The sequence below is a fragment of the Stenella coeruleoalba genome, assembly GCF_951394435.1.
Source record: "Stenella coeruleoalba genome assembly, chromosome: 4".
NCBI classification, from domain to species: Eukaryota; Metazoa; Chordata; class Mammalia; order Artiodactyla; family Delphinidae; genus Stenella; species Stenella coeruleoalba.
In genome coordinates, this window is record NC_137149.1 from 112,457,069 (window position 1) to 112,479,623 (window position 22,555).

The window sequence follows — 22,555 nt, forward strand, 5'->3', positions numbered from 1 at the left end:
AAGCAGAGTCTGGTCCCGAAATTACAATTCATGAATAAAATGACTGTGGAGAATAACGATCAAGAGAATATCTGTGACAATAAACAAAACCCATATTTGTTTTTAACATGATTGAGAATTCTATGAACATGAATAAGCAAAGCATAACTTTGGCTCATGAAGAATATTGAAATGTAAGTGGAAGAAAATAAAAAATAGTAGAAAATAACAAATTTGGAAAATTGTTAGGATAAATAATATGTATTGACAATTTGTTATTTAAACAATTATTTTCTTTACATTTACATTTAACACTAAGAATTTAAAGTTAAACAGGTAGAATTATCTCACAGATAAACATAAGTAAGTTATAGAATTTTTAAGATATTTATCACCAGGATACAGAATGCTAAATTATGCTGGAACACAAAGATTAAAAGGAATTGAAACTTCAATCAACATATTTTTAAATTACATAACTATTATTTTTGAAATATGTGTCCATTTTCCCAAGCTATTAGGTACAACAATAGAAATGCCATATTGTTTTCCCTTGCTTGACAGAGCCAAATGGAAAATAAACAGGGCAAGCAAATGAAAGTCTCTGGGGATCATGGGAATTGAATGACTATAAAAAACATACTCCAGACAAGAATATAGTCTTGGATAAATATTCAGTTTTATTCTCATAATCTCTGTTCTTTTAGAAAAGACAGTTAATAATATTTCTGCTCCACCTCTTCCTCTTTAGATGGACTGTCTAAAATATCAAGTGAATAATGACAAGCCATATTTATCTGCACTGGTTGAAATTTAGTATCATTCTTCACTCCTCAATTTAGAGAACTCCATATAATTAACTGATGAGCTGTCCTCCAGACAGTGCCATTTAGAGTCATTACTGCACTCTAATTGGGGAGAAATGCTTTTAGAAAGTTCTAATTAGAGACTTTTTTTGTTCTTCTTATACATACATTCAAAAGAGGTACTGTTTTGTGGGGGTTTTGTTGGGGTGGGGGTGGGGGGAGGTTAGGTTGTAGCTTGGTGTATTGTTTTTGTATTTTTACTTAAGTAAGTGATACAAGGTAAAGCTTCTTCAGATTTTGAAGAGTAAATGACCACATGAGGAAACTGAATACTAACAATTTTGCTTTTGCTCATCATAATGATCATGATTATAATAGAAACGGATTTTTGAACAATTCATTATTAATGATTTGTATTTCTACTTAAAGTTTGAAGGTTCTCTTAACTTTCAATTCCTTATATCAATATTTCTTTATAGAGAGTTCAGACTTTTAAAACAGTACCTTGACAATGTTTTTACAAGTTAAATATAGTAGTATGCAGACTAGATTTATTAAACTCATTTTAAAAATTTGGCAAAAAATTCAAATGGCTTATTATAGGTCACTTTGTGTATATTTGGGGGTACTCTGAATAAAACCAAGATCTCCCGACTCACTCTCAAGTTCAAAAACTTCAGAGTTGAAAGGATTAATCCTACAGGTGAGAAACTGAAGCCCAATGAAACTTTTAACTATGCCACATTAAATATAATTTAAACTTTATTTCCAGAAGTACTGTTCAACATTGACCTTTCTCAGAAATAAAGCCAAGGAACAAAGTAAAATAAACTGGGTTTTCCTGTTGTTTACAAAAATGAGAACAATTTTTAAAAAATAAAAAGAATTTAAGAAAGTTCAAGTTGACTAAAAAAAAAAAGTGTGAATTATTTTTTAATCTGGACCAGCCCCATTCTATAATATTTATTTTTAGATCAAAAAGTGTAAAGTTGACTCTCAAAAATACTGTGTAATTTAATAGGTTGAGTCTAAATTGTAAGAGTCTAAAGGACTCAGGAGAGAGAAAGAAAACAACAAAAACACCTCTATTACCTAAATAAAGTAAAACAGTGCCATCTGCTGACCAGAATGAAAAAAGTAGTTGGTCTTTGACTCATCTATGAGAAAATAAAGGAGTTCAAGCAATAGATATTAATTTATTCTACGTCTTTTCTTTTTTCTTAATTTTTTTTTTTTTTTGGCTGCATTGGGTCTTTGTTGCTGCATGCGGGATTTCTCTAGTTGCAGTGGGAAGGGGCTACCCTTCCTTGCAGTGTGCGGGCTTCTCTTTGAGGAGCATGGGTTCCAGGCTCACAGGCTTCAGTAGTTACAGCAGGTGGGCTCAGTAGTTGCGGCACGTGGGCCCTAGAACGTGCGGGTTTCAGTAGTTGCGGAGCGTGGGCTCTAGGGCTCCTGGGCTTCAGTAGTTGTGGCGTGTGGGCTTAGTTGCTCCGCGGCATGTGGGATCTTCCCGGACCAGGGATCAAACCCATGTCCCCTGCACTGGCAGGCAGATTCTTAACCACTGCACCACCAGGGAAGTCCCTCCACACGTCTTTGAATCATGCTAAAAAGTACTATGCTGGTGATGTAAAATTAATCAGCCTCCTATAGGGAAATTTCAGATTATATTCTGTACTAGCTTGTGATTGTTAGTATTATTCAAAATCCAGCCAACAGTTAAATCTGATCATATCAGTAAATGTGGCCATTTGGCTAAAACCACATTTAGTTTTATGGATAAAATGCAAATGAGTACATGAAGTTATTAACCTGTAATTTTGAATTTGATAAATTTTATATAAAGATTTTTGTTTCTAAATGTATAATCACTCTAAAAATAATTTGGAAAATAGAAAAATTTAAAGTTTGATTCTTGACCTAAGTATTTCACTTTGCAAATATGTGAGGGACTGCTAGGCCATAAACTTGATTGCCTGCAGGAGATATAAATAAGATCTAGTATATGCCCTCATTTAGTTCACCATCTAGTGAAGGAGACAGAGGTAAACCTGAAATTATAATGTCTTAAGAACTATAGCAGAGCATATACAGGATGGTACAGAAATACCTCATTCTACGCTAGTGAGACACACAAATCATTATCAACAATTCATATAAACTGAAATATAATAAGCATTTGTTCTTGTCGTCAACTGCTATGACTAATCCTCTGACTTGTGCAAGAACTTTATTTTAAAACTTTCTCCCCGCATGGTGTTTTTGTTCTATTGCTTTACTCCGAAACCTCAAAAGGCTAACACATCCTTAACACTTCAATTTCTCTCGTTTCTTGCATCAAGTCTACTGCCAGATACAATTTTACTCCCTAAGTATCTCTTAAACATTAACCTTCTTTCTATTTTCTCTGGCACTATCCTAGGCTCACTATCACAACTGCAATAACCTCTTATCTGATCTACCAACATTCACTTGGATCCCTTCCAATCCATTGTTCCCACTTAAAAATTTCAGTGCCTCTCAGGACCTGGCATGGTTGGTTCACCAACCACCTCTCTAGCATCAGCTCACACCATGATTTCTTGCAATTTCTCTGCTGCTGTCACCCTGGCCTGCTTTCAGTTCCTATGTCTTGGCATGCTCCCTCTGCCACAGCTATTCCCTATCACTCTGCTCTTTACTACCTTAAATAAGCCTTCACTGAACTACCTAAGTCACAAAATTCCACCATTAAACATTTTCATAGAACCACTCAGCTTCCTTCATACCACTCATCACAGATGCAGCTTTGTAGTTTTATATGTTATTAAGTGACTTATGTCTGTAAATTCAATGAGGACAATGACTGTGTCTGTTTTGGCTCTTTATTGTTCCAAACTTATCAACATCATTTTTCATTACAAAAATTTTCCAATTCATATAGAAAAGTTTTGAATCAAGCAATTAAGAACTATCATAACTCAATAAAGTATACTAATAAAAAGGATGAATAAAATAAGCTGGATTATTGATGATTCCAAATGTACACTATTTTCTTTTATTGAAACACTAATTTAGTTTATTATTTCTCCTGCTTCTTTTCTATATGTCACAATAAGACTAGAAAACATATTTGTTTTCTTTAAGATTTCCCTACTGAGTCTAGTTATCTTAATCAGAATGCTTGCTAATTTGGGGGTGCACTATCTTCAAGACATTATTATATTGGGGGAGGAACTACAAATAAAGTTAAACATGGACCTAATATTTTCTAGATCTTCTCCATCATTGAAATGTTTTGTGCTTCCTCTTTTGTTCTTTCTTATCTCCTGACACTTCTACTATCATTATGTGCCTTTAAAAATCAAGTTCCTTTTTTACTGTACTTTTGAAATTTCCAGCAAGTGGGATGGGAATAGAGGGACAAAACAACAAACAAATCAACCAAAACACAACCTACAGCTTCTTTGTTTTATTTTTAAAATTTTCTCAGTAGCTTGAGTTTTCAGATAGAACCAATCACTAATAAATAGATTTCTATTTTCTTACCTTGTCAAGAAATTAAATCATTCTGAATTTAAATTGAGATTATATAAAATCAGTTGAGGTTATATGGCATCAATCGATGCAATAACAAATACTAGTTTTTCTTTAAATAAACCAAATTTAATTTAATAATATACTGATGGCTAATTTTATGTATCAACTTGACTGAACCATGAGGTACCCAGATATTTGGGTAAACATGTTTGATGTGTCTGTGAGAGTGTTTCTGGATGAGGTTAACATCTGAATTGGTAGACTGAGTAAAGCAGATTGCGCTCACCAATGTAGGTGGGCCTCATCCAATCTGTAGAAGTCCTTAATAAAATAAAAAGGCAGAGTAAGGGAGAATTTGCTCTCTGTGTGACTGTCTTCAAACTGGGACATTGGTCTTCTCCTCCTTTGGACTGGAACTTATACCATTGACTCTCCTGGATCTCCAGCTTGCTGACTAAAGCTCTTGGGACTTCTGAGCCTCCATAACTGTGTGAATCAATCCCTTATATTGGATCTCTTCATTTTATCTATATATATAATATTATATACATTATATTATATATATTATATATTATATTATTATATATTATATTATATATAATATATATATTATATATATATCTCCTACTGGTTTTGTTTGTATTGGTCTGGAGGACGCAGACTAATCATGTACCATGACATTAAAGAACGACTATAGGTACCTGGATTTTACACTATTTAAACATAGTTATGTTGATTGATTTTGGTTTTAAATTCCATTCAATTTCATCTTGCATATCCATCAGTTTATAAAATAAGATTGAATACACACACACACACACACACACACACACACACACACACAATCCTTGGTCCTTTAATTCCAAGTCTCTTCATTGTTCAAATGTGGGGGAATATCTCCCAACCTCTTTTCTTTTCCCTCCAAATTTTGCAAAGCGGTGGCCTATTTATACTCAATTTCTCCACTCAAATCCCTAATAGTCATCAATTGCCTGACTTTAACACTCTGTTGAAACTACTCTCACCAAAATCACTAATGATCTCCTAGTGCAACATCAAATGATTTCCATTTTAAACTATAGGTTCTCTATCCTTATTTTGGAAATGCTGATATTGGTTTGGCCAAAAAGTGCCTTCGATTTTTAAGTAAAAATAAAAGACACACTTTTCATTTTTACCAAGAGCTTTATTGAACAACGTATTCACCATTTTGTTCCACTACCTTCTACCATTTTTCAGGCAACTTCATAATTCCATCTTCCCAAAACTTTTTATCTTTTGAGCAAAGAACTGTTCCAGGTGCCTTTTACAGTCTTCCAGGGAATTGAAATTTTTTCCATTAAGAGAATTTTGTAAAGACCTAAATAAATGGAAATCCAAAGGTGCAATATCTGGTGAATATGGTGGTTGAATCAGAACTTCCCAGCCAAGCTGTAACAGTTTTTATCTGGTCATCAAAGAAACATGTGGTCTTGCATTAACCTGATGGAAGATTATGCATTTTCTGTTGACTAATTCTGGATGCTTTTTGTCAAGTGCTGCTTTCAGTTGGGCTAACTGGGAGCAGTACCTGTTGGAATTAATCATTTGGTTTTCTGGAAGGAGCTCATAATAGAGGACTCCCTTCCAATCCCACCATATACATGACATCAGCTTCTTTGGATGAAGACCAGCCTTTCGTGTGGTTGGTGGTGGTTCATTTCACTTGCCCCACAATCTCTTCCATTCCACATAATTGTACAGTATCCACTTTTCATCACCCATCACAATTTGTTATAAAAACAGAATGTTTTCATTATGTTTAAGTATAGAATCACATGAGGAAATATGGTCAAGAAGGTTTTTCTTGCTTAACTATGTGGAACCCAAACATCAAAGCGATTAACATAACCAAGCTGGTGCAAATGATTTTCAATGCTTGATTTGGCTATTTTGAGTATGTTGGCTGTCTCCCGAGTGGTATAACGTTGATTGTTCTCAATTAATGTCTCGATTTGATCGCTATCAGCTTCAACTGGTGTACCCGACTGTGGAGCATTGTCCAGTGAGAAATCTCCAACACGAAATTTTGCAAACCACTTCTGACACATTCGATCAGTCACAGCACCTTCTCCATACACTGTACAAATCTTTTTTCGCGTTTCAGTTGCGTTTTTACCTTTCTTGAAATAAAGCATAATATGCCGAAAATGTTGCTTTTTTCTTCCATCTTCAATATTAAAATGGCTACACAAAAATTCACGAATTTTGATAAGTCTCTTTTTAAATGCCACCTGTTATGGCGGCTGTCACGTACAATCTAACAAAATTGTCTCAAGTGAAGTTAAAGACAACTAGATGCTATTAGAGCCATCTTATGGAAAAAAAAATCAAATGAACCCTTTGACCAACCCAATACTTTCTCTCCCTGCTAGTTTCTTTAGTTTATGTGACACTGCTTCTGGATTCCTCTCAAATTCTCTACCCATTCTTTCTGTTTCCTTTACCAAATCTATTTCTTCTGCCTGATCCTTACAGTTATTGCTTTCCAAGCTGACACTGTCATTCCACTTGTCCTGTCAGTAATTCTTCTGAATTCATTTCTATACACTGATTACATAACTTGATATCCCCAACCTAGACCATTCCCCATACTTTTAGTCTCATATCCAATTACTTGTTAGATACTTTGTATTCAATCTCTAAAACTGAAATTATTATCTTCCCCTAAACCTGTTTCTATTCCTATTTCCTATATTTCAGTTGTAGTAGTCTTCATTTGTTTGTTTGTTTTGTTTTTTGCGGTACACGGGCCTCTCACTGTTGTGGCCTCTCCTATTGTGGAGCACAGGCTCCGGACGCGCAGGCTCAGTGGCCATGGCTCACGGGCCCAGCTGCTCTGCGGCATGCAGGATCTTCCCGGACCGGGGCACGAACCCGTGTCCCCTGCTTTGGCAGGCGGACTCTCAATCACTGCACCACCAGGGAAGCCCAGTAGTCTTCATTTGACCTTTTTTTTTTGAATGAATGAAAATGCCAGCATAGTGGGGCAATCTCTGTGACATATGGAGGGTGTAGTAAATTGCATTATTGTTTACTCTTTTGCTGTTGATCCGTGGTGGACAGTTGTACTTTCCTGCCTTAATGACAGCAGATTTGACCATGAGACTTGCTCTGGCTAGTAAAATGCAAGCATAATGACTGTGTCACTTCCCAGCAGATACTTAAGAGCCAGAACACACTTTGCCATGCTCTTTTTGCCCTATACCAGGACAATCAACAATATTCTAGATGCTTCATCAGCTCAGGTGCTGGCATGAAGGTGACGCCATAGTCGCATGACTGAAAATAAAACCTGAAGATTACAGTCACTGAAATTTGGGGGTCATTTGTTAACATAATAAATCCTAGCCTATACTGACTGATCTAGGACTGGAGAAGTTTTACCCAAATAATTTTACAGTTATCCATGTAATTAATAATGTACAAAGGCAACAGAAAGATGTTCTCAGATATGCAAGTCCTATCAGACATCTTTATATGATTTTTAAGAATGAATACCTTAAATATTTCTCCAACAACTGAAATATGAGAGCCAATGAGAATGAGGGTTTGAAATGACTGTCTGAAACCAATGAAACTAGGTAAAAGAGTGATATCTGAAAAAAAGGGTTGCAAATCTGCTTACAAACTGAATGCAAATATCATAAATAATTCTTAAAAAGGAGATATAAAATATTCATATAGTAACACTTTGGATCTAAATTCCATATTGTATTAGCAAAACTGATAAGGAAAAGAGAAAAATTTACAAAATTCACTGTATCAAATAGAATTAGAAATATATCATTTTACTCTGAACTTTGAATATTAAGTAAAGTTAAATAATTATGTTAAAATTCTTAAAGATAGTTTAGTAGAAACTTGTAGTTAAGATGGAAAAATAAAGATATTTTTATTTCATACCCCTCCTTGATACCTACTAATTGTTAAAAAATAAATTAAAAAAAAATGCAGAAGGGGAAAAAAAAATCTCTCATTTTCAATGAAATAAGGAAATGATACAACCCTAAATTACAAAACAGGAAGCAGGTTTACCAAGCAATGAAGTGAAATGCGGGAAGAGGCTGAGTGCTGAGAATCAAAGCATGCCTTCTCTAGCCTTGAGCAGGACACAGATTTCTCACCAAGAAAGAGGAACAATCCTGAAAAACTGTGACCTGAATAGCAAGATCTGGGCCTGGAGGAGCCTCGGGAAAAGTGGAATGTCTAGTTTGATGGGGAAATGGAACTAGAGAAGACACCAGGCTGGCATGCCATCTTTACAGCCTCCAGCCTGTTGGTGATTGCTAGAGCTAAAGCAGAATGAGGAAAGGAAGAAAGGAGCCAGAAATTTCATATCACTCCCCACCCCTAAACAGATTTTTGCCAATAACTCATTGATGAGTACTCTGTGTCATGGCAGCCACTAGCTCTAAGGAAGGCAGGGAAAACACACAACTATTACAGTTTCTGTGGTACAGACAGGCAATGGAGAAGGTAAGTGAGTCTGCAATTTTTGCCACTACAAAAAAAAAAAAAATCAGGATGGCAACTAGAAAAAAAAAAAAGAAACAAAAAGAGAAAGAGAAGATAAATGAACTATGAGAGAGAGAGAATACAGTGCAAGATAAATTACCTAATAAATAGACTGAAAGTTAAAATATGCATTTCCTCATAGTCTCTGTAGTGGGCTGAAGATTGTCACCCCCAAATTCATGTCTACACAGAACTTCAGAATGTGATCTTATTAGGGAATAAGTCTCTGCAGATGTAATTAGTTAAGACAAGGTCATGCTGGATTAGAGTGGGCCCTAGATCAAATGGCTGATATCCTTATAATAAGGGAAGAGGACAAGCAGAGACACACATAGGAAAGAAGGTCATGTATTAGTGGAGGCAGAGACTGGAGTGATTATCTACAAGCCAAAGAATACCAAGAATTTCAGGGAGCCACCAGAAGGTAGGAGGAGGCTAGGAAGGATCCTTTTCTAGATCCTTCAGAAAGAGCATAGCCCTGCTGCCACCTTGTTTTCAGCTTTTTAGCCTCTGAACTATGAATCAATAAATTCCTGTTTTTTCAAGCCATCCAGTTTGTGACTTTGTTATGGAAGCCCCAGGAAACTAATACAGTCTCCAAGAAATTACATACAGCATGAGTGTGGTAGACAGACTCTAGGGTGGCCTTCATGATTTCTGCCTCTTGGTGTTTATACCCTTGTGTTAGTTCCTCTCACTGAGTGAAGGTAGGACCTATGATGCTTCTAACCAATTGAATTCAGTAAATGGATAGGATTATTATATGTGATTACATTACATCACATTGTAATCCAACCTGTTAGGAGACTCTGTCTTGCTGGCTTTGAAGAAGTAAGCTACCATGCTGTGAGCTCCATGCCATATGGAGAGAGCCACAAAGCAAGGAGGTAAGGTTACAACAGCAAGAAAATGGGACTCTCAGTCTGGCAGCCTGCAAGGAACTAAATTCTGTAAACAACCAAATTGAGTTGGAAAGCAGATCCATCTCCAGTCAAGCCTCAGATGAGACAGCAGCCCCAACTGACAAAATGATTGCAGCCTTGTGAGACCTTCAAGCACAGGACCCAACTAAGCTGTGCTCAGACACCTGATGCACAGAAACTGTGAGATAACAAGTATGTGATGCTTTAAGCCACTAAGTTTTTGGTAATATTGTTATGCAGCAATAGATAACTAGTACAACACTCTGTAGAACTTGGAGAATCAATAGTTCAAAATAATAATTTAACGCATGAGAGGAGGAAATATTGAGATGGAATATCTCAGAAAATAAACTAAATAGGTAAAAACTACATTAGACAAATACAGACCAGAGGGCAGACAGCAGAAGCAAGAAGAACTATAATCCTGCAGCCTGTGGAATGAAAACCACATTCACAGAAAGATAGAAAAAATGAAAAGGCAGAGGGCTATGTACCAGATGAAGGAACAAGATAAAACCCCAGAAAAACAATGAAATGGAGATAGGCAACCTTCCAGAAAAAGAATTCAGAATAATGATAGTGAAGATGATCCAAGACCTTGGAAAAAAGATGGAGGCAAAGATCAAGAAGATGCAAGAAATGGTTAACAAAGACTTAGAAGAATTAAAGAACAAACAAACATAGATGAAAACAATACAATAACTGAAATGAAAACTACACTAGAAGGAATCAATAGCAGAATAACCGAGGCAGAAGAACGGATAAGTGACCTGGAAGACAGAATGGTGGAATTCACTGCCGGGGAACAGAATAAAGAGAAAAGAACGAAAAGAAATGAAGACAGCCTAAGAGACCTCTGGGACAACACTAAACACACCAACATTTGCATTATAAGGGTCCCAGAAGGCAAAGAGACAAAGGACCCAAGAAAATATTTGAAGAGAATATAGTTGAAAACTTCCCTAACATGGGAAAAGAAATAGCCACGCAAGTCTAGGAAGCACAGAGTCCCAGGCAGGATAAACCCAAGGAGAAACACACCAAGACACATAGTAATCAAATTGACAAAAACTAAAGACAAAGAAAAATTATTAAAAGCAACAAGGGAAAAATGACAAATAACAAACAAGGGAACTCCCATAAGGTTAACAGCTGATTTCTCAGCAGAAGCTCTACAAGCCAGAAGGGAGTGACACGATATATTTAAAGTGATAAAAGGGAAGAAACTACAACCAAGATTACTCTACCTGGCAAGGATCTCATTCAGATATGACAGAGAAATAAAAAGCTTAACAGACAAGCAAAAGCTAAGAGAATTCAGCACCAACAAACCAGTTTTACAACAAATGCTAACGGAACTTCTCTAAGTGGGAAAAACAAGAGAAGAAAAGGACCTACAAAAACAAACCCCAAAAAATTAAGAAAATGGTCATAGGAACATACATATCGATAATTACCTTAAATGTGAATGGATTAAATGCTTCAACCAAAAGACACAGTCTTGCTGAATAGATACAAAAACAAGACCTATATATGCTGTCTACAAGATACCCACTTCAGACCTAGGGACACATACAGACTGAAAATGAGGGGATGGAAAAAGATATTCCATGCAAATGGAAATCAAAAGAAAGCTGGAGTAGCAATACTCATATCAGATAAAATAGACTTTAAAATAAAGAATGTTACAAGAGACAAGGAAGGACACTACATAATGATCAAGGGATCAATCCAAGAAGGAGATATAACAACTATAAATATATATGCACCCAACATAGGAGCACCTCAATACATAAGACAACTGCTAACAGCTTATAAAAGAGGAAATCGACAGTAACACACTAATAGTGGGGGACTTTAACACCTCACTTACACCAATGGACAGATCATCCAGACAGAAAATTAATAAGGAAACACAAGCTTTAAATGACAAAATAGACCAGATAGATTTAATTGATATTTATAGGACATTCCATCCAAAAACCGCAGATTACACTTTCTTCTCAAGTGCACACAGCACATTCTCCAGGATAGATCACATCTTGGGTCACAAATCAAGCATCAGTAAATTTAAGAAATTTGAAATCATATCAAGCATCTTTTCTGACCACAATGCTATGAGATTACAAATAAATTACGGGGAAAAAAACCCATAAAAAACACAAACACATGGAGGCTAAACAATACGTTACTAAACAACCAAAAGATCACTGAAGAAATCAAAGAAGACATCAAAAAATACCTAGAGACAAATGACGACAAAAACATGATGATCCAAAACCTATGGGAGGGACTTCCCTGGTGGTGCAGTGGTTAAGAATCTGCCTGCCAATGCAGGGGACACGGGTTCGAGCCCTGGTCTGGGAAGATTCCACATGCTGCGGAGCAGCTAAGCCCATGTGCCACAACTACTGAGCCCATGTGCCACAACTACTGAAGCCTGCACGCCTAGAGCCTGTGCTCGAAACAAGAGAAGCCACCGTAATGAGAAGCCTGTGTACCACAGCAAAGAGTAGCCCCTGCTTGCTGCAACAAGAGAAGGACCACGCAGCAATGAAGACCCAACACAGTCAAAAGAAAAGAATAAATAAATAAGCAAATTTTTTTTAAAAAAATACCAAAAAATCTCTGAAACCTATGGGATGCAGCAAAAGCAGTTCTAAGAGGGAAGTTTATAGCAATACAATCCTACCTCAAGAAACAAGAAAAATCTCAAATAAACAATCTAACCTTACACCTAAAAGAACTAGAGAAAGATGAACAAACAAAACCCAAAGTTAGTAGAAGGAAAGAAATCATAAAGTTCAGAGCAGAAATGAATGAAATAGAAGCAAAGAAAACAATAGCAAAGATCAATAAAACTAAAAGCTGGTTCTTTGAGAAGATAAACAAAATTGATAAACCTTTAGCCAGACTCATCAAGAAAAAGACGGAGAGAACACAAATCAGTAAAATTAGAAATGAAAAAGGAGACATTACAATGGACACTGCAGAAATACAAAGCATCATAAGAGACTACTAAAAAGTGACACTATGCCAATAAAATGGACAACCTGGAAGAAACTGGCAAATTCTCAGAAAGGTATAACCTTCCAAGACTGAACCAGGAAGAAATAGAATATATGAACAGACCAGTCACAAGTAATGTAATTGAAACTGTGATTAAACATCTTCCAACAAACAAAAGCCCAGGACCAGATGGCTTCACAGACGAATTCTATCAAACATTTAGAGCAGAGCTAACACCCATCCTTCTCAAACTCTTCCAAAAAATTGCAGAGGAAGGAACACTCCCAAACTCATTCTACGAGGCCACCATCACCCTGATACCAAAACCAGACAAAGATACTACAAAAAAAGAAAATTACAGACCAATATCCCTGATGAATATAGATGCAAAAATCCTCAACAAAATACTAGCAAACAGAATCCGACAACACATTAAAAGGATCATACACCATGATCAAGTGGGATTTATCCCAGGGATGCAAAGATTCTTCAATATATGCAAATAAATCAATGTGATATACCATATTAACAAATTGAAGAATAAAAACCATATGATCATCTCAATAGAGGCAGAAAAAGCTTTTGACAAAATTCAACACCCATTTATGATAAAAACTCTACAGAAAGTCTTCCCTGGTGGCGCAGTGGTTGAGAGTCTGCCTGCTGATGCAGGGGACACGGGTTCGTGCCCCGGTCTGGGAAGATCCCACATGCTGCGGAGCAGCTGGGCCCGTGAGCCATGACCACTGAGCCTGCGCGTCCAGAGTGCTCCACAATGGGAGAGGCCACAACAGTGAGAAGCAAACAAAAAACTCTCCAGAAAGTGGGCATAGAGGGAACCTACCTCAACATAACAAAGGCCATATATGACAAACCCATAGCAAACATCATTCTCAATGGCGAAAAACTGAAAGCATTTCCTCTAAGATCAGGAACAAGACAAGGATGTCCATTCTCACCACTCTTATTCAACATAGTTTTGGAAGTCCTAGCCATGGCAATCAGAGAAGAAAAAGAAATAAAAAGAATACAAATTGGAAAAGAAGTAAAACTGTCACTGTTTGCAGATGACATGATCCTATACATAGAGGCTCCTAAAGATGCCACCAGAAAACTACTAGAGCTAATCAATGAATCTGGTAAAGTTGCAGGCTACAAAATTAATGTACAGAAATCTCTTGCATTCCTATACACTAACAATGAAAGATCAGAAAGAGAAATTAAGGAAGAAATCTCATTCACCATTGCAACAAAAAGAAGAACATACCTAATAATAAACCTACTTAAGGAGGTAAAAAAAAGAAAAGAAAAGAAAAATACAGTAAAGAAAAGAATAAAACTTGACTGAATATACAATCTCAAGAAATCACATAATGCAAAATGAAAAAGTATAGCAATATAATAACAATTAGATTTGGTATGAAGAAAAGAAAATACCATATAGGCATAAAGAAGAAAATAGATTTGAGGAAGAAATTTGAGGAAGAAATAGAAATTGAGAAAGAAAATAGAACAAATGAAGTTAAATAAATAAGAAAAAAAGAATTAGATGATATTTACAAGGATTTAATAGTTCCTCTTTCTTTCTTTTTTTGTTACTTTTTATTTGTCTAGATTTATTGCACTATGATCAGAGAATACGGTCCTCTGTCTTTCAGAAATTTTTATAAATTTTTTTTCACTTAATGTACAGTCCAATTTTATAGATGTTCTTCAGCACTGAAAAATGACAATATATGTTTGTAGGGTACAAATCAATCTTCTAATATTTTGTATATTTTAAATTCTTTTTTTGTCTACTCTAAATTAAATCTTCTCATTTATATTTCTGCCAATTTCTTCTTTTATTCAAATAGCTTTTACCTAAAATACTATAATACACATGTAAATAATATTTTGTAAAGAATCATGGGTTAAAAGAGGAAATGAAACTTGCAATTATATACTAGTTAGATAGTAACAACAACACTACCCATATCAAAATATGGGTTGAACCCAAAGCTGTTCTCAGAGAAAAATGCATAGTGTTTGATGTATTTACTCTTAAACAAGAAAAGAAATAAAGGAAGGAAGAAAGATAATAAGGAAAGAGGGAAGGAGTGAAGAAAGGAAGAAAGGAAAGAAAGAAAAAAAGGAAAGAAGGAAGAAAATGAAATATATCTAAGAACAAATAAAAGTAACAATAGACAACTATATAGGGAAATGGAATGAATAAAGATAATCAGAAATTAGTAAGTTAGAAAATAGTAAGACTATTAGAAATAATTAGGTTTAGGAAACAGAAACCATTCTACTTTCAATAGAAATTTAATACAGTAAATTTGGTACTTACAACATAATTGGTACGTCAGGAGAATCAGTCTTTTGTCTGGGTATTCAGGGATTAATGAAAAAAGATTGCTGAACTGCACTGCCAGTGTCAACTTTGCATCTCAAGAAGATGGAGGTTTAGGAGGCTACAACTGCAGTGATTGAATTCAAGAAGACAATAGCAGACTTTATACAGGAATCAGGAATCTCGGTTCATAAGCTACCCCTGCTACCATTGCTGTTTCTTCTTTGCTCTTCACCACTGGGCTTTGTTCTTGAAGAAAAACTCAATGTCTCTATGATTGGGACAGGCTGCAGCTGCAGCTAGATTAGATGGGACCTAATTTTTACCCAGAACCCTGACTCAAATAGATCTAGAAAATGTGGTTTTCAGATGCTACAGTGTAGAATGCAACGTTTGGAACAGGCTGGAGTGGATGCTGCATACCAGTTACATATAACTACCACAGTAGCTAATATTTCCTGAGCAGCAACATCAGGCACTGTTTTAGGCATTGTACATGTCTTAATTGATATGATCTACACAATATCCCTATAAGTTTGGTACAACTATTAACCTCTAGTTTACAGGCAAGAACAATGCATATAGAGATCAAGTAACTTACTCCAAGTCTTATGGTAAAGGGCTGAGTCAGGATACAAATACAGTTAATCTCTGACTCTAGAAGTTGTACTCTGAACTGTGACATACAACACTTGTTTTCTGTTCTTTCTTTTATAAAGATGAATAAAAATTTAGAACTTTCATCAAAGTTAATAGAGAAAAAAACCTAGGAAACTGAATGCATACCATTAGCAATTAGTGATTCTACCACTGAGCAAAGGAGATGACAAATGCTCCATCATGGTACCAATGGTACGTACCTTGATGGTATTAAATTTGTCAATCTTAATGAAATAGATATTTCTGAGAAACTATAATAGTCCAAAACGGATGCAAAAATGAATTTGGAAATCTGATTGTATCAATAGCCATGGTGAAAAGCAGCCACTCCCCAAAAAAGTATAAGACTGAGTTTAATAAACCACTACTGTAAAATCCTCAAGGAACAGAGAATTCTATATCATGCCTTTTATAAAATTTCTGAGCTACATTATCAGGTATAATGAAAATGTCACATTGTTTACCTGTAGTTTAACTTAACCACAATGAAAATAAGCACATTATTTCAGGGCCGCTATTACAGAGGAAAAATCACCATTGTCAGGTAAACATAATTCCCTTCGTTCTTTTCCCCCTTCCCCTCCCCTCCTTGGCACAGCATTTACCTTCAAAGGGCTTAAGCATAGTCATAATACGGTGGTGTGAGCGGCCTCCAGCTCTTGGCTTGGCCTCTGCCGGGTGGTTCAATTCCCAGTTATAGCAGTCTCTCATTGTCATCTGCTGGGTCCTGGTTGGCCTTATCTGGTTTCCTGTCACGTAATTCTAGTACTGTCTTCGGCTTAATTCCCTCTCTCATCCGTGAGACCTCTCCAGTCTTCACAGCATTCAGACTACCAAGGAAGAAAAACATTTGGCTGCTCTCTCATTCCTTCTTAGGATGTAAAGGGCTCTCTTAGGATGTAAAGGGCATCTTCTTAGGATGTTAAGTGAGTCTGTCTCACTTCGGGCCTCCTAGACATTGGGGAGAGGTCTTACCTAGCTATCTCATACTATGTAGGGCTGAAGAACTCTTTTGTGCTTAGTGTCTTTCAGGTGCAACCAGACCTGAAGCTTTGTTTGTTCTTTTTCATATTCCTTTAAATGCATATGTAATTGTTTATTTTAGAATTTTCTTATTTCTTGAGGTAGGCCTCTATTGTTATGAATTTCCTTCTTAGAGCTACTTTTGCTGCCTCCCACAGATTTTGGACAGTTGTGTTTCCATTTTCATTAGTCTCAAGGTATTTTAAAATTTACTCTTTGATATCTTCATCAACCCAATAACAATACATTGATTGATTAGTAGCATGTTGCTTAGTCTCCACGTGTCTGTGTTTTTTCCAGTTTTCTTCTTGTAGTTGATTTCTGGTTAATACCATTGTGGTTGGAAAAGATGCTTGATATGATTTCAGTCTTTTTAAATTTATTGAGACTAGTTTTGTAGTCTAACATGTAATCTGTCCTAGAGAATGTTCCATGTGCACTTGAGAAGAATGTGTATTCTGCTGTTTTTAGGTGGAGAGTTCTGTATATATCTATTAAATCTATCCAACTCTAATGTGTTGTTTAAAGCCAGTGTTTCCATATTGATTTTCTGTCTGGGTAATCTATCCATTGATGTAAATGGGGTATTAAAATCCCCTACTATTGGGACTTACCTGGTGGTGCAGTGGATAGGACTCTGCCTCCCAATGCAGGGGGCCTGGGTTTGATCCCTGGTCAGGGAACTAGATTCCACATGCATGCCGCAACTGAGTTCAGATGCCATAACTAAGGAGACTGTCTCCTGCAACCAAAGAGCTCACATGTTGCAACTAAGAGCCAGCGCAACCAAAATAAATACATAAATAAATATTTTAAAAAAGGAACCAATATATACGAAGTTTTAAATATTGAAAAAAAATCCCCTACCATTATTGTGTTGCAGTCCCCTATTTCTGTTACTATTTGCTTTGCACAGTTGGGTGCTCCTATGTTGGGTGCATAAATGTTTACAATTGTTATATCCTTTTGTTGGATTGACCCCTTTATCATTATGTAATGTCCTTCTTTGTCTTTTGTTACAGTCCTTGTTTTAAGGTCTATTTTGTGTGATCTGCATGTTGCTACTCAGCTTTCTTTTCTTTTCCATGTGCATGGAATATATTTTTCCATCCTTTCACTTTCAGTCTATGTGTGTCTTTAGATCTGAGGTGAGTCTCTTGTATGCGACGTATAGATGGGTCTTATTTTTTTTTTAATCCATTCAATTATCCTATGTCTTTTTTTTGTGTGTGTGGTACACGGGCCTCTCACTGCTGTGGCCTCTCCCGTTGCGGAGTACAGGCTCCGGACGCGCAGGCCCAGCGGCCATGGCCCATGGGCCCAGCTGCTCCACCGCACATAGGATCCTCCCGGACCGGGGCACGAACCGCATCCCCTGCATCGGCAGGCGGACTCTCAACCACTACGCCACCAGGAAAGCCCTATCCTATGTCTTTTGATTGAAGCATTCAGTCCATTTATTGATACATTTAAAGTAATTATTGATAGGTATGTACTATTGCCATTTTGTTTTTTTTTAAATTTTATTTATTAAAATTTTTATTGGCATATAGTTGATTTTGTTAATTGTTTTCTGATTCTTTTTGTACTTCTCTGTTTCTGTCTTCTTCTCTTGTTTTTTTCTCTTGTGTTCTGATGTGTTCCTTTAGTGTTTTGTTTAGATTCTTTTTATTTTTTGTGTGTCCATTGGAGTTTTTTGGTTATCATGAGGTTCATATATACCAACCTGCAAATATAGCCATCTATTTTAAGCTGATAGTCATGTAATTTCAAATACATTCTAAAAGCACTACATTTTCAGTCCTTCTACCCAATTTTATGTTTTTGTGGTCATATTTTACATATTTTCATTTTGTGTATACCTTAAATACTTATTGTAGTTATAATTGATTGTTGTACTGCTTTCGTCTTTTAACTTTCATACTAGCTTTCTAAGTGATTGATTCACTGCCTGCCCTTATATTTGTCTTTGCCAGTGAGATTCTTTTGTTTCATATGTTTTTTTTATTCCTAGTTGTGGCCTTTCCTTTTCTGCTTAAAGAAGACTCTCTAAGAAGCCGCCTGCCAATGCAGGGGACATGGGTTTGAGCCCTGGTCTTGGAATATCCCACATGCCGCAGAGCAACTAAGCCTGTGTGCCACAACTACTGAGCCTGCGTTCTAGAGCCCACGAGCCGCAACTACTGAGCCCACGTGCCACAGCTACTGAAGCCCGCACACCTAGAGCCCGTGCTCTGCAACAAGAGAAGCCACTGCAATGAGAAGCCTGCACACTGCCACAAAGAGTAGCCCCTGATCACTGCAACTAGAGGAAGCCCGCATGCAGCAATGAAGACCCAAGGCAGCCAAAAAAAAAAAAAAATACTCTAACATTTCTTGTAAGGCTCGTTTAGTGGTGATTAACTCCTTTAGTCTTTGCTTATCTGGGAAACTCTTTATCTCTCCTTCAATTCTGAATGGTAACCTTGCTAGATGGAGTATTATAGGTTGTAAGTTTTTTCCTTTCAGCACATTAAATATATCATGCCACTCCATTCTGGCCTGTAAAGTTTCTGCTGAGATATCAGCTGATAGTCTTATGGGGTTTCCCTTGTATACGATTAGTTGTTTTTGTCTTGCTGCCTCTAAGAGTCTCTCTTTATCTTTAACTTTTGCCATTGTAATTATAATATGTCTTGGTGTGGATATCTTTGGGTCCATCTTGTTTGGTACTCTCTGCACTTCCTAGACCTGGATGTCTGGTTATTTTTTCCTCCAAATGAGGGAAGGTATTATTTCTTCATATAAGTTCTGTGACTTTTTCTCTTCCTCTTCTCCTACTGGAACCCTTACAATATGAATGTTAGTATACTTGATGTCATCTCAGAGGTCCCTTAAGCTCTCCTCACTTACAAAAATTCTTTCTTTTTGCTATTCTGATTGGGTGATTTCCACTATTCTATCTTCCAGATTGCTTGTCCATTCTTCTGTATGATCTAAAATGCTGTTGATTCTCTGTAGTGTATTTTTTAATTAAGTCACAGTATTTTTCAACGCTGGTTGGTTCTCTCTTACATTTTCTAAGTCTTTGTTGACATTCTCACTGAGTTCCTCCATTCTTCTCCTGAGTTTGTTAAACATCCTTATGACCCTTTCTTTGGATTTAGTTTCCATGAATTAGGTGAAAAAATTACTTCTACTGGTCTTGAAAAAGTGGCCTTGCGTGGGAGACTGCTTTGTAGAGACTATGTAGACTGCTTTGGCAGATTGATTGGAGCTAGAAGTGTGGTTTTGGGGCAGTCCCTGGGGAGTGCCACACTGAGGCAACATTGGCAGGATGGCTGGTGCTGGCATGGGCCTGGAACAGTCCTGGTGGGAAGTCAAACAATGGTGCTCACTGGCACCTTTTACCCTGGAGAGAGCTCCAGCAGTTCCCTGCCCATTTGGCAGAAAACTTAGGGTTAGTAAATGCATTTCCTTCCTGCATTTCTAGGTGCCCTTTTAACTGCTCGGTTTTTTTTTTTTTTTTTTTGCTGTGTCCCAGGTTGGCGAGTCTGCTCCCAGCTTCTGTCCAACACAGGGGGAATCAAGGTGGCAAACGGCTGAAATGCTCCAACGAGAGGGTAAAGGAAGTGAGGGAAAGGAAGTTCCCACCTGTGCACAGCTCCTACACCCTGGGGCTGGAAGAAGGCAGACCTTGGTTGTAAAGTGCTGTAGCCGCCAGCAGGGCTGGGCACTGGGCAAGCTTGCAAGAATGCAGGCCAGGCAAGGGCACAGGAGCTAGGCATTCCTGACCAGCACATGCCCTGCCATGCTCCTCGGAGAGATAGCTGGGAAAGGGGGACTGGTAACTCCGCCATCAGCCACCGGTCACCTCTTGTCCACATACAAAGCAACACCCAACCAGCACTGCGGGACGGCCCTGCTCACAGCTGAAGGTTCCGGGCCACGGGAGTTTATTGATGTTATGGCCTCAGCCTAGGTTCCTCAATGGAAGCCACACCTGGAGCCTGGGGGTTTCTTGCTGGGGCAGGGGGTGTTTATGCCTGCCACCCCCCAGGCTCACACCTCAAAGAGGATCACAGGGAAATCCACGTGGATGCGGGGTGGGGTGGGGGGTGGATCCAGCTTCACGATGCCCTGAGGAATCAGGTTCTCATGCACTTGCCTCTGCTTGGCCTGCTTCTGCCCGTTCTTGGTGATGACTGTCTCCTCATAGAGCTCGTGAGCCAGATCCCCATCCTCCTCCTAGAACATGGAGCCACAGCACTCCATGATAGAATACGAAGGGGGGCAAGACTCAGCCTTGCGGTCACACCAAAGCTTGCTCAGCAACAGAGCCTCCAGGCCGCTGCCCTCCGCCGCCAAGGCGAAGGGCCGCAGGCCCCGAGCTTTGGAGCCGTGGGTGCCCATGTCAGGGCCGCCGGCGCACGGCGGGCCCCGCGGCAGCTTCGCTCTCACAGGGCCTATGCTCGTAGGTGCCGCCGCCTCCGCCACCTTCCACAGGCTCCCAAAAAGTTTTTTTAACAATCGAGAATAATATTTAAAATAGAGATTTACATCCACTGTCATTATTCATGAATATCACATGAAGTGTATATTTTCCCTTGATACACTGGTTAATGATCAGCAAGCCATTTTAACACTAAGTATCTAGAACATGAAGACAAATTCTATAACTCTTCATCAATGTTTGAAGTTATACTCAATCCAGAACTTTATAAAACTTTGCTAAAAATTAATAAAAACATTGAGAGCCTCCTTTAACATTTCTTATTTAATTGCAAAGGCAACAAGCAGTTGTTCACGCTGTTACAGTAAAATGCCTGAAAGAATCCACCAAACCAACAGGCACTCCTTTTACATAAAGAATTGTCAGGAGATGCAGAGTGAACATTGCTGAAGATATGAAAAAAGTTACAACAAATTACACAGTAAAGGAGGACATGATATATAGTAAAATACCAATATTTCTCCAAAGTTTAAGCTTGTGGCATTTGCTAGGTTCTATTTCAATAATTAAATCTACCAAAAAGTTCTACTTTTTGTGTAAGCCACCAGGTAACTTTATCCATAAATCCTTTAATATGTACCACCAAAAAATAAGGATTTGTTTCTGACATAAAGACACTGTTAACGTCATATTAAGTTCAATTAACATATTTTCTTCATATCATTTAATATGTAGTCCACATTTAAGTTTCTCCAATTGCATAAAAAATGTCTTTTTTTCATGGATGATTTATTTGATTCAGGAAGCACATGAGGTTCACAGTTATTATCACACTTATTATATTATTTGCTCTATTTTAATCTAGAACAGTCTCACCTCCATTTTTCCCCTTGCCATTGATTTATTGGAGAAACTGGGTCATTTGTCTCAGGTCTTGAGGAATGATTAATATTCTGCATTTGTCTGCTTATTTCCTGTGGTATTGCTTCCTTATGGTATTGTTTAACTTGTCTCTATCTCTTATATTTCTTAAATTAGAAGTTCGTTTGAAAGCTTTGATTAGATTTAGACTGAATTTGTTGACAAGACTACTTATGCTGTTTACTCCATATTGCATCATACTTAAAGGCTCATAGTAAGTGGCTGACCAACTTTTAGTGATGCTTAAGTTGGATCATTGGTTTTGGTGGTGGCAAGTTGATCCTCCCATTGTTAAGGTCTGTCAGAAAAAACTGATAGTTTTTTCTCTTAATGTTTTTTTCCCATTCTACCATTTCTTTTACATATACTTTCTGCAATTTTTCTCTAAGTA

At 37.3% G+C, this 22,555-nt stretch overlaps 1 pseudogene across 1 annotated transcript; it reads right to left on the reverse strand.

Annotated features, from left to right (window-relative positions):
• Positions 1 to 20,835: 20,835 nt before the first annotated feature.
• On the reverse strand, positions 20,836 to 21,259 carry LOC307185825 (tumor suppressor candidate 2-like; annotated as a pseudogene). The gene has a single exon. The product of its transcript is annotated as a tumor suppressor candidate 2-like (transcript).
• Between the last annotated feature and the right edge of the window lie 1,296 nt (positions 21,260 to 22,555).